A 12,222-nucleotide genomic window follows, 5' to 3' on the forward strand; every position below is an offset into this window, starting at 1 on the left:
ACATGCCGTGGAGCGGCTGGGCCTGTGAGCCATGGCCACTGAGCCTGCGCGTCTGGAGCCTGTGCTCCGCAACGGGAGAGGCCACAACAGTGAGAGGCCCGTGTACCGAAAAAAAAAAAAAAAATCTGTAACAGACATTCAAAAATTAAATAGAAAGGAACATAGCATAACATATAAAAACTCACCAAACTACAAGGGAAGAGACTAAAAGAAGAAGTAAAGAATAGAGAAACTTCACAAGGGAATTCTATCAAGCTTATAAAGATTTAATACCTGTCCTTCTCAAACTATTTCAAAAAACTGAAGAGGAGAGAACACTCCCAAATGCATTCTAAAAGATCACCATTATCCTGATACCAAAGGCAAAGACACTAAAAAAAAGAGAGAAAATTACAGATCTATATCTTTGATGAATATAAAGTTAAAAATCTACACCAACATATTAACAAACCAAATTCAACAATATATAAAAAGGGATCATACATAACGATCAAGTGGGATTTATTCCATGAAAGCAAGGATAGCTCATTATCTGCAAATCAATGTGATACACCACATTAACAAAATGAAAGATAAAAATCACATGATCATTTCAATAGACACAGGAAAAGTACTTGATAAAATTCAATACCAGTTCAAGGTTAAAAAAAATGTCAACAAAGTTGGTATAGAGGGAACATATCTCAACTTAATAAAGGTCATAATTACAAACTCACAGCTAACATTATACTCAATGGTGAAAAATTAAAAGCTTTCCCTCTAAAATCAAGAACAAGACAAGGATGCTCACTCTTGCCATTTCTACTTAACATAGTATCAGAAGTCTTAGCCCTAGCAATCAGACCAAAAAAAAAAAGAAAGAAAGAAAGAAAGAAAAGTCATCCAAATTGGAAGGGAAGAAGTAAAACTGTCACTATTTGCAGATGACTTTATATTATATATAGAAAACCCTAAAGTGTCCACCACAAAAACTATTAGAACTAATAAATGTATTCAGTTAAGTTGTAGAATACAAAATTAATATAAAGAAATTTGTTGTTTTTCTATACACTAATAAAGAACTACCAGAAAGAAAGCAAGAAAACACATTTCTTGTGTTTCTTTTAGATGCAATTGTAAATTCACATTTACAATTGCATCTAAAAGAAATATCTAGGAATAAACTTAACCAAGGAAGTGAAAGACTTACACTATGAAAACTATAAGACATTAATGAAGGAAATTGAAGACGATACGAAGAAATGGAAAGATATTTCATGTTCATAGACTGGAATAATTAATATTGTTAAAATGTCGGTACAACGCAAAGCAATCTACAGATTTAATGGAATCCCTATCAAAATACCCATGAGATTTTTCACAGAAGTAGAACAAATAATTCTTAAATTTATATTGAATCACAAAAGACCCTGAAGAGCCAAAGTAATCTTGAGAAAAATAATAAAGCTGGAGGTATCATGCTCCCTGACTTCAGACTATATTACTTTATAACTATAAGGCTGCAATAATCAAAACAGCATGGTAGGCACAAAAACAGACACATAGATCAGTGGAACAGAATATAAACCTATTCACATATGGTCAATTAACCTATGACAAAGGAGACCAAAATACACTATAGAAAAAGACAGTCTCTTCAATAAGTGGTGTTGGGAAAACTGGACAGCTACATGTAAACGAATGAAATTAGAACATTTTCTCACACCATATACAAAAATAAACTCAAAATGGATTAAAGACCCAAATGTAAGACCAGAAACCATACAAATCCTAGAAAAAAATGTAAGCAGTACACTCTTTGATATAAGTCTTGGCAATATTTTTTTGGATCTATCTCCTCAGGCAAGGGAAAAACAAGCAAACACAAACAAATGGTGATTCACTTTGTTATAAAGCAGAAACTAACACACCATTGTAAAGCAATTATACTCCAATAAAGATGTTAAAAAAATCAATAAACCAAAATACAAATTGGAAAAAAATAATAAAAAATAAACAAATGGGATCTAATTAAAATTAAAAGCTTTCACACAGCAAAGGAAATCATCAACAAAATGAAAAATCAGCCTACTGAATGAGAGAAAATATTTGTAGATCATATGACTGATAAGGGGTTAATATCCAAAATATATAAAGAGCCCATACAACTCAATATAAAAAAACAAAACAACCCAATTGAAAACTGGGCAGAAGACCTGAGTAGAAATCATTTTTCCAAAGAAGACATACAGACGGCCAACCAGCACATGAAAAGATGTTCAACATCACTAGTCATCAGGGAAATGCAAATCAAAACCACGAGATATCACTTCACACCTGTCAGAATGGTTATTGTCAAAAAAGACAACAAATATCCATACACCTACAGTCAATTAATCTTCAACAAAAGAGCTAAGAATATACAATGGAGAAAAGACAATCCCTTCAGCAAGTGGTTTTGGGAAAGCTGGACAGCATCATGTAAATCAATGAAATTAGAACACTCCCTCACACCATGTTTTTTAAAAACTCAAAATGGTTTAAAGACCTAAATGTGACAGGTCACCATAAAACTCCTAGAAGAGAACACAGGCAAAACATTCTCTGACATAAGTCATGGCAATATTTTCTTAGATCAGTCTCCCAAGGCAAAATACATAAAAGCAAAAATAAAGAAATGGGGCCTAATTAAACTTAAAAGCTTTTGCACAGTAAAGGAAACCATCAACAAAATGAAAAGACAATCCACAGAATGGGAGAAAATTGTAAATGATGCAATCAACAAGGGGTTAATTCACAAAACATACACACAGCTCATACAACTCAATATCAACAAAATAAACAACCCATATCTTGGCTACTACTCTTTACAGTACCCAAGATATGGAAGCAACCTAAGTGTCCATCAACACATGAATGGAAAAGAAAATTTTATATATATATAATATATATATATATATATATATATACAATTAAATATTACTCAGACATTAAAAAGAATGAAATTTTGTCATTTGTAACAACATGGATGGAGTGTATTATGCTCAGTGAAGTAAGTCAGACAGAGAAAGACAAACACGGTATGTTATCACTTGTATGTGGAATCCAAAAAATAAAACAAATTCTTGAATATCAGAAACCAGAAATAGACTTATGGATGCAGAGAACAAACTAGTGGTTACCAGTGGGGGAAAGTGATGTGGGAAGTGGTAGATAGGGGAAGGTGTTTAAGAGGCACAAACTACTATGTATAAAATAAATAACATACAAAAATGTAGAGAACAGTGAATATAACAAATATTTTATAATAACTTTAATATGGAGTATCGTCTATAAAGATATCGAATTACTATGTTGTACACCTGAAACTAATATAACATTGTAAATCAACTATATTTTGATTTAAAAAAATTTTTTAAAGAATGGTAGCTTTTCTACTTGTGAAACTTTTAGTGAAACTCTATACATATAACAAAAAGGAAAAACTATTAACTATTTAAACTGCTGCCAAATGTACCAGTCGGCAGGGAGGAACTTCCCAAATCTGTGAGACTCTTGGCCTTGCCTTTGCCTTTCTTATAATGGCCTCCATATTTGATGCCATTATTGAAAGCGTACAGTTGGCAAGAAAGGGGCATGCATCACTTGTGCAGTCTGCAGCGCAATGCTCCAGGGCTTCACTTACTGTAAAGTCTGCTTTAGGAGACCTCTTTTCTTCCATATTATTTTCTTATCTCTCTAAAGATATAAAATAATAGTCTTTTTTAAAGAGTTTTATTGAGATGTAATTCATATATCATACAATTCACCCATTTTGAAGTATACAATTCAATAGTTTTTAGTATAGTCTCAGAGTTGTACAATCATCACTACTATCAGTTTTAGAACATTTTCCCCACCCCAAAAGAACTGTGCACCTTTAGTCATCACCACCCTGTCCCCCTACCCGCCACCACCAGCCCTAGACAAACATTAATCTACTTTCTGTCTCTATATATTTGCCTGTCTGGACATTCCACATAAATTGAATTATACAATATATGGTCTTTGTGTCTAGTTTCTCTCACTTAGCATAAAGTTTTCAAGATTCATTTATGTTTTAGCACTTATCAGGACTTCATTTCTTTTTATAACTGAGTATTATACCACTCTATGAATAGATCAGATTTTATTTATCCATCAATTGATGGACAGTTGGGTTGTTTCCACTTTTTGACAATTACAAATGTTTTTATGCTGTTATGTTATGAATGTTATATTGTTAGGTTGTTATGAACATTCATGTACAAGTTTTTGTGTAAATATATGTTTTCAAATATCTTGTATATTTGAAAGTATATACGTAGAAAAGGAGTTGCTGGGTCATGTGGTGACTCTATGTTTAACTGTTTATGAAACTGTAGACTGTTTTCCAAAGTAGTTGTATCATTTTCAATTCCCACCAGCAGTGTATGAGGGTTATAATTTCTCTACAACCTCACCAACACTTGTTATTCTTTGTCTTTTTTATTATAGCCATCCAAGTGGGTGTGAAGTGGTATCACATTGTGGTTTTGATTTGTATTACCCTAATGGCTAATGATGTTGAACATCTTTTCATGGGCTTATTGGCCATTTGTATATCTTTTTTGGAGAATGTAAAAGTATTTTGTTAACTAATTTTCTTTTTGTTTATTTTAATAGTTAAACATAATCATGTTTTTAAAGCCTTATCTGAGAAAAGCAATGCCTTAAAATCACACATCAATAATGAAATGAAACAATGTTCCAAATAACTTTACTGATATTGTTCTTTGCTCCCAGAAGTGCCAGTGTTCTGTGAACGTCTACAGACACTACACAGTGAAGTGCAGAAAACACAGGAATAATGTGTTTAGGTCACATTGTACACTGAGTTTTGTGATGCGTGACAAGAACACAATTTTATGTCTTATTTGGGGAAGTTTAAAACAAAAGATAAGATCAGCCTACTGACTGAGTGGCAACTCAGTCTTGCTTCATCTGCCAGGTGTCCTGCAGAACTTTCACAATAGATTATAAGGAAATACTTTCAAGACCAGCAACAGCAGCAGTACCCCCAGCCTTTTTGGAGGGAATTTTAAAGGATTTCCTTTTTGGGCAATCAATTTTCAAAACTGAATTGGTGACAATATTATATGGATTTCAAAAAGAAGCCTAGCTACATTTAGGGTAGTGGAAGAAAAGCTGAAAAAAAGAAAACAAGCAAACCTGAACAATTGAAGCAATCTCGAACAACTCTTTATTTTGATGATATATTTTATAAGTAAACAAATATCCAGGGGATCCGAAATGTATATAACTGGGTGAAATCAAGCATGAGAAACAATAGAAATTTTTAGTGTGCGTAGCATTTCAGTCTGAGATGATGAAAAAGCTCCAGAGATGAACAGTGGTGATAGTTGCACAGCGCTGTGAACATACTTTATGTCGCTGAATTGTTCACTTTAAAATGGTTAAAATGGTAAGTTCTATGTTATGTGTATTTTACCACAAAAAAATTTAAAGAATTAATATAATTCATTTTATTTTATTTTTTTAACATCTTTATTGGAGTATAATTGCTTTACAATGGTGTGTTAGTTTCTGCTTTATAACAAAGTGAATCAGTTATACATATACATATGTTTCCATATCTCTTCCCTCTTGCATCTCCCTCCCTCCCACACGCCCTATCCCACCCCTCTAGGTGGTCACAAAGCACCGAGCTGATCTCCCTGTGCTATGCAGCCGCTTCCCAGTAGCTATCTGTTTTACGTTTGGTAGTGTATATATGTCACAGACCTACTAGAGAATGGACTTGAGGATATGGGGAGGGGGAAGGGTAAGCTGTGACAAAGTGAGAGAGTGGTATGGACATATAATTCATTTTAAAAGGCAGTGTTAATGCTTAAAATCAAAGCTAAAGGGAGAGCTGAAATACTACCAAGAATGAGAGAACAGAATGTCCCCTACTGGAAATGCCTGGCATGGACACTAAGCATGAATAAGACAGTCGTAGTCATCTGTAAGTGTCAGATCCTTGACTATAAGCTTTGCATGTTGTAAAAGGGAGGAAACAGCTCAATCCCAGTCAGTTCAACCACAGACCAAAGTCTTTGTTTTAAAAAATAGACCTTGTGTTTCAGCTTCATCTGCCATTCATGTGAAGACATACAAATAAGCTATGACATGTTTTATTAATAAAATCTATTTGGATTTCTTGAATATATATATATTTATATATAACCAAAACTTAAAGAACTCAAGGAAATTGGAAGACCTGGGATATTAAAAGACCTGGAAGTTTAGAAAATTTGAATCAGAAATCAGCTTATTGGAATTCAAGAGTCTGTGGGTGGAAATAGTACACAGAAAAATAGACAAATAGCAAAGAATGTGAATGTGTGGAGGGACCAAATTGAGAGGAAAACACTAAGACACCAATGGATGGAGGGCCAAGATATGAGCAGAACAAGAAACCCAAGGGTAAGGGTGAGGGTACAGGGGGAAACATTCACATCCAACCCAGTAAAGGCCTGGGGATTTAAACCATGTGTTACTTTCTTCCACCAAATGAGTGAAGCTTGCGAGTGTTGCTGTTAAATTGTTACTCTACTAGAAGCCTTACTACTGGTTCAGGAGCTTCCAGACCCTGCTGAGAGCAGAAATTGAACAGACAGCCTATAAATCAAGAACCTTAAAAGGTTTCTACATTCTAATTAAATATTCCCACTTCAGGGAATCTATTCTATGCAGAGAAAGCTTGTGCACAACTGTTTATCCCAGAACTGCATGGTTGTCACCCAAGACTCTGAGGGGTCACAGAAGGAAAACTATGGGCATGGTTGAAGGATGCAAAGTGCCTTTAACAGCAAAGGTGGCAGGACATCTAGGGAAGGTCATGCAAAGCAGGAGCTGAGAGCACCTGAGCTCAGACAGAGATCCCCATGCCAGGGTCCCTAAAGCACCCCAGGAGCTCAGATACTGAACACATGGCCCTTGTCAAGTAAAGATCCCAGCAGAATGAGAGGTCTTGGAAAATGGAGCCATGTGCTGGCCTCCTAGCCAGGTGCAAGTACCTAGTGCCAAACTACCCTGCCAGATGGTTAAGACCTACTTCAGGAAGGAGAAGATGTCTCTCCCCAGCAGTCCACTGTCTGGAACCCACTCTGGGAAACATCCCTGTCATGACCAGTAATTAAGAGCAACCAATATTCCCAATCAGAAGATAATGAGTAAACTACAGGACACCTATGTGATGGAATTAATACCATCATGAGGAGGTACTAATACGTATGCAGCAAAGCTCATGGGACATTATTAAGATTAGAGATCAGGATACAAAATTCTATTTAAACAATTGAAGTCAACTGGTTCAAAAATAAGTAGAAGAGACTACAAAAACATACTGAAATTTCAGGAGTGATTATCTGAGTTTATCGTAGTTATTTTCTTCTTTTAGTTGTCTATTTCATTTTTAAAGTTTAAAAGAATTTTGCAGAACTTACATAAGCTTAATAAAGCAATTTATTTTTAAAATATTTGTAAATAATTCATGTTTTTGAAAGTAAAGGCTATTTCCAAGAAAGCATTCTCGATGGTGACAAATGTTGAGGTGCACTCTGGGATGGGTTGCTGGGGGTGAGACCAGGACTGTCTGTACATACCCAGGGCAGAGCTCCTGGGCACAGGAGACCCTCATCATGCATGACTGTTGTGATGACTATTATAGGGGAAAACTGAAGGTCAGTGGAGATTGGAAGATGAGAAGGCTTGGAGGGCTAGCTGGGTGCATTTGCGAAGGAGGTGGGTGGAGGCTGGGCAGGGCTCACACACCAAAGGAGCCCTGAGACAAAGAGAGGCACAGGAGCCAGTGCAGGAACCTGGATCTGGTGCCTATCTCAGAGCATCTGAGGCAGCCCTGAGCAGACCACTCCAATGGTAGCATAGGGAAGTGGCCAGAATGAGTTCAGACATGGGAGCAGATCCAGGTTGGCTGGAGGGACTGAGGGAAATGCACTGGTAGGAAGGACAGAGGAGCAGGGGCCCTCTTCCCTGTCTGGAAGTGCACACTGGCCAGGCTGGAATCAAGTTGGAGGAGAAGAGAAGGGAGAGAAGCAAAAGGGTGACCAAACCAGGCCTCTGTGAGCTACAGCAGGCCTCTGCCTAGCATCCTCCCCTCTCCTGCCCCCTTCATCACTCTGGTCAGAAAACTATAGTGCCTATGGATAAAAATACTATATTATACAGTTAACATTTGCAAAGAGCATAGATCTTGTGTTGTTACCACACATAAAAAATAATAATTTTGAAGGGGGCAGGAAGAAACTTTGGGAGGTGATGTGTATGTTTATGACTTTGATGTTGGTGATGAACCCTAAACTCACAGAGTTGTATATGTTAAATACACATAGCTTTTTACATGTCAATCATACTTCAATGAAATGATTTTCAAAAAAAAAGAGGAAGAAGAAAGAAAGAAAACCAGTTCTTCAAGAATCCACAGGGCACATACAACCTGCTGGAGGCCTGCAGCTCTCCCTGTCCCCTCCCAGGACTCAAGGGACACAGATCCATGCATGCCCACACATGCCCCCACCCAAGCCCTCCCACAACAGGTGGTCTCCACTGTGGAGCTCCCCGACTTGGTGTGTTTCAAACTCTGCCTCCCCACTGCCTGAGCTGCTGCTTTTCTTTCTAGTCTTTCCTCTTCTTTATTCCTGTCTCTCAGCCATCTAGGCCCAGCTGCTCTTGCCCTTTCACCTCCAAAATCACCTGTCTTTACATCTAGGTCTGGGGATGAGCTCAGGAGCTTTCAAACTCCCTGAAATTATACGTGTAAGTGTGTGTATGAGAACAACAGGCACTGAACAAGGTGGCCTTGCCATTCCCCTCAGGTTGACTAAACTTTAGCAGGTTTCCTCCAGACCCTAGGCCCCTGACCTCCCTTTTCTCAGAGCATTTACTTTAGAAAACTTGCCATTGTAAATCATTTCTCTTTACAAGAGATGTACATCTTTTTAAAAGCCTATTGACAATTTTACAACCCAGAAAAGTTTTTCTCAAGGTTTTGGAGCCATCCCTTTGAAATGTCATCATCGATGGAGACAGCACGCCTATTCCCCAGTCTCTCTGGTGAGTGGGTGCCTTGCTCGGAATTGCAAAACTACCTCCTGACACAAAGGCAGAAGTTTATTTTACCTCAGGATAAAGCCAATTAGCAAACACAAATGGCTCTGGCTTCTCTCTAATGTACTCCAGTACTTTCCCACTAAGTCACCCCAGCACTTAAAAACTCTTCCCCCTCTGCCTCAATGGAGTTGAGTTCAGACTGAGTTCTGGCCTCTCTCCCCTATGGTAATAGCTTTGAATAAAATATTGGTTGCCTGTTTAACTTTTTCTGATGCAATTTTTGCTTTGAAAATACATAGATGCCTTCTTCTGAAGAGAAGAGCTTGGCTTCCACCAGACTCTCCCATGGGCAGTGACAATAGCCGGGTTCTCCAGTACCCACTGGCACCACTCCTGGGATAAATAACAAACTCTGTTTCAAGTCCATGCTTTATTCTGCGAGTTTGGGAAGTAAAATGTGCTGTCTTTTCTCTAGGTGTCCATTCATTCAACATTCATTCCTTCCACCTGTTGTGGGCCAGACATACCCCAGGGACAGTGGAGCTCAGGCTATGAACACAGAAGCAAATGCATGCCTGATACACTGGAGGCTGACCAGTACAGGGGAAGGAAACTGAGTGAGGAAGTGGGGGGAGGGAGTCCCCTAGACAATACCCTTTCTGTCCCTGCCTCTCTGAAGGGGACATTAGAGCCAACCTACAGAAATGGAGAGGTGAGCCCTGCAGACACGTGGGGAAGAATGTTCTGGCAGAAGCACTGTGAGTACAGAGGGTCTGAGGAGGAAGCAAGTGTGGTGTGTTCTGGAGATGTCAGGAAGACTGGGGCAGAGTGGGGTGAGGCAAGGTGTGGTCTAAGAGAGACTCGTGGGCAGCAGTGCAGGGCCACATGGGCCAAGGAAGGAGCTGTGGATTTTATTTTGAATCTCTGGGAGGTTTTGAGCAAGGGAGTGTTCCTGATGACCAGAGGCTTTAGAAGGATCTGGGTGGTCTATGCAGAATGGATTGCAAGAGGAAAGGCATGTGAGAGGATAGGTGGTGATGGCAAATGGAAAGGGCATTGTTTTCTAATGCCCTAACTTGGTGAAACAAAAAGTTGGTAAATTAACAATAATTCTCATAGTTAACATTTATTGAGCATCTGTTATATGCCAAACACTGTTCCAAACACTTCCATGTATTAACTTCTTTAATCCTCATATTAACACTATTAGGTGGGTTCTACTGTGTCTCACATTCTATAAATGAGGCTAGAGAAGTTACAAGGCTATGAAGCTAGTACATGGTAGAGTTTCTAACAGATGGCACAAGCAGACCCTGATATATGTTCATTGGGAAACACCAGTGGGAGAAGGAAAGAGTGACACAGGGAAGGGAAAGTCACTGGTAAAGTGTGGGTTACTGAGCCAGCTACTACTCTACAGAGCCCACTTGAGACTTAGGCCCACCGAGGGGCACTTCTCTACCAGCTCTCATCCCACAGTAATGGAGGCTGGTCTCAGTATGAAGTCCCCAGAACTTCCAGCTGGCCCTGACTATGTGTGGAATGGGCCTGCTGAGCTCTCAGGTAGAGAGCCACATGGAGAATCTAGGTGGGTGGTCTTGGAGATCTGGCACCACATTCTCACTCTTTGCTTATTTTTCCCTGCAGCTCTTCCTCAAAGGTCTTTTTACTGGTCTCTAAAGCCAAGAATCTGGGAACTTCCTCTCCATCATTGGGTCCCGTCTCCTTCTTTCTTGGCCTCTGTCTGCCTCAGCTTTCACCAAGAGTCCAAAGGATGCAAAGGAAGCAAAAGTCCAAGGCATCTCCGCAGAAGGTGATGACTGCATCTTTTTGTGTCTCACCGAACAAATCCCTTAAGAGAGTGGAGGGCAAAGGCACCCAGTGAGGAGCACTTGAGTGTTTGGTGTGTGTTATATAAATGGGCCAAAGATGGCCTCTGTGTATCAGCTCCTAGGTTGTTTATTTCTTCACAGCAGGCTGCTACCCTTAGCTTAGAAGCCTGTGATCACGAAATTCAAATTTTTAATTATTTTAAAAATAGCCCAAACAAGCAAAGTTTTAGACATTCAGAGACTGCCTTTGTATACCTCCTTAAAACCTCATCCAACATCATTTAGATAAGGTCTTGCAGTTATAAGGCCCCAAGCTACTAAGGCACTTCAGAGTTCTCTGACCTAGAGACTCTCCATTGTGTTGCTAAGTGACATCACCTAAACACATAAGTCCCTCCTCTGATCCCCTTACCCCCAGGAGTTCCTTTGTCTTCCTTCCCTTCTGGATAGGGGCCCCCATGCCGTAAGCCTTTGGACAACCTCATACTGGGAGAGATTTCTCCTTGCATGTGGCCCTATTCATCCACTGTCAATAAAGCCTTTTATGTGTTACTGCTTCCCCACGGTCACCTTTTTCCTTGATCAGCCCCAAATCCCTTGAATGTTCTGAAGTGTGGGTAGCAGAAAGGATACATATTTTGCTGGAGGAGAACTGGGAAGGACAGACCCCACTCCTTTCCCTATTTTTCCATCCACCATAGCAAGGGATGGGAGCCCCTCACAAATGGGAAGAGAGGCAGAGTTAAGGTCTGGTCCCTGGCCTCCCTACCAAGAAGGAGAGCAAAGCAAAGAGTTCAGACTCCAACCATATGTCCGACTGACTTTCGCTGATTGTATGTGATGAGATAAATTACTGTGTGTCCTGGACAATACCCCTGAGTGTGTGTGAAAGGCAGCAACAAGTTTACAAGATGGGTGGCTCAGTAAGTATGGAAATGTAGGGTTGCCTGGAGGGAAACAAAATGCTCACATAAGCGGACACTTGATCATAAAATTATCATGTCCAATAATGTTGTTCCAGGGAAATCTGGAGCAGAACACCCCAAAATCCAAGTGTGTTGACTACTGATCAAAAGTCAAAAATAATATACCATAAACAAATGATTGTGTGTCCCTGTATAATGAAATGAATGAACCTCTGCTACATGTAGCAACATGGATGAAACTCAAAAACATTATACTGAGGAAAAGAAGCCAGACACAAAACAGTACACAATGTATGATGTCATTTATATAAAGCCCCAAAACAAGCCAATCTATCTAATCCAGTTGTTTTCAA

The sequence above is a fragment of the Phocoena sinus genome, chromosome 3 (assembly GCF_008692025.1).
Source record: "Phocoena sinus isolate mPhoSin1 chromosome 3, mPhoSin1.pri, whole genome shotgun sequence".
In the NCBI taxonomy this organism is placed as follows: Eukaryota; Metazoa; Chordata; class Mammalia; order Artiodactyla; family Phocoenidae; genus Phocoena; species Phocoena sinus.